Genomic DNA, 1,967 nt, shown 5'->3' on the forward strand with positions numbered 1-1,967 from the left:
GTTAGATCTTACTATTTTATCTTTTTATCTGTTTTGATTCGGAAAGTGACATGCACAGTAATAATTTGAATTTAAAGAAGATTAGAACTGCATGTAATAATATAGGCCTACTATACATCATAAAAAAATGTTTACAATAATAAGAAATTGGATGAAAAACTATTCACTATAAAATAATTGCCCATTTAAAGGCATTTGTAGTTTTCATTTGCTGAAATGAATTTTTTAAGTAATTTTTTAATACATTAATAACACTTTCTTTCTCTCTTGGTATGGTATTTGTCTAATATCATAGTATTCACAAGGAAATATACTGGTTTTACTACAATTCAATGAAAACAGATAAAAAGAAGATAAAATAGTAAGATCTTATTAAGCTACATTAATTAATGGATAACTTTTTACATTTAAATTATTATTACAGGGAACTATCTAATTGAAAACAATATTTTTTAAAGGAAGTAGAGATATGTCCTTTTAGAAATTTAAATAAATTTAGAATACTGAAATATTAGACAAATACTTTAAATATTATTAAATGTATTAAAACTTTTCTACACATTTTACACTTGAATTTCAACTTGAAACTTTGAAGTTAATTGTTGTGTTAAAATACATACTTTAAGCACAGTGATTACTGATATCTACAATGATAGCCTATTAACATACATGCATGTTGTCAAAAGTGTTGAATGAATTAAAGGCGTATAATAGGAAGTCACAGTGTAATCTATCCTATTGTGAAGATGATAAAAACAGGCTAACCCAACATTGTCCACCCAACTGCCCACCCTACATTAACAATGATATATTCCATTTTGGGTGGTTTTCGTCCTGGGTGTGGTTAATATCTTACATTCGAAAGATCATGAGGGAAAGTTAAGCCGGGGTACGTGTGGGAAGTTTTGCAAGACGGAGGATCTGAGTCAATAGTATATGTAATATGGGGAATAAAGTTTCTTTTGCGAGTACAGTAATATGAAAGGACTTTGCACTTTTATTAGAGTTTAATTTCATCATATTTCATTGCACCAATGGGAGAGAATTTAAATCATATTGGAGTAGACGAGAATCGTGATCACTTTTAATTTCTCTTGACAACAAAATTGTCGTCAGTATATTGCCTAATTTGTGATGATATTGCCATGGGGAGGTGAACACAAAAGCATTAAATAGAAGCGAGCCAAGTACATATCCACTCGGATATCTGACCACGCAAAATAACTCGCTGGGATCTACCCAAGAGGAAGGACTTAGGCCAATGAAGGACCAAAATTACCCGTATAATGAAGTTTTTGTATTAGTTTACCGTGGCTCACACGATCAAACGCATTTTCCCAATCTAGAAAAATAGCATAAATCAGGTGGGTTTACAGCATCAAAATGTTTTAGACCATTCATAATAAAGGCATGCAGTTTGTGTTACACAAGGTGGGTAAATCCATGTTGAGATGGACTAATAAAACTTACTGAAAATAGGAAGCAATTCATCAGCAACTATACGCTCGAGAACTTTACCAACAATCGAACACACGGGAATATGGGCCTATAATTACTAATTTCATTCTTATTACCAGGCTTAAAAATACAGGAGTGATATTTGTGAGCTTCCAATCACTTGGAATAAAACCATGTACCAGAAAATAATTATATAATTTACTCAAAACATTTTTTAGGATTATTTTAATGTTTTTCTGAGCGTCGTTTTTTACGTTACAATGATATTACTGTATTTCTGAATTGATCCACATAGGTGTCATTCGTGTTTTGCTTTTTACTTTGGGAATACAATCATTAATAGCAGCCATGAATTAATTTTAAAACAGATCCACATAGATTCGATTCACAGTCAGCTTGATCGAAACAAATATTCCACGGTGTTGGGGGTAAGAAAAGGGTCCACATGATCACATTTATTAAAGCGCATCGACTGTAATGATCACGGTATCTGTGACAGTATATATATA

At 31.5% G+C, this 1,967-nt stretch overlaps 1 protein-coding gene across 1 annotated transcript in view; it reads right to left on the reverse strand.

The window, feature by feature from the left end:
* LOC117123360 (protein prenyltransferase alpha subunit repeat-containing protein 1-like) overlaps positions 1 to 1,967 on the reverse strand; it is a gene marked incomplete at its 5' end in the record, with an annotated part of 11,975 nt that overhangs the window by 1,135 nt on the left and 8,873 nt on the right.

The sequence above is a fragment of the Anneissia japonica genome, unplaced genomic scaffold, assembly GCF_011630105.1.
Source record: "Anneissia japonica isolate Jap-2015-1 unplaced genomic scaffold, ASM1163010v1 scaffold287579_len849171_cov184, whole genome shotgun sequence".
Lineage (NCBI taxonomy): Eukaryota > Metazoa > Echinodermata > Crinoidea > Comatulida > Comatulidae > Anneissia > Anneissia japonica.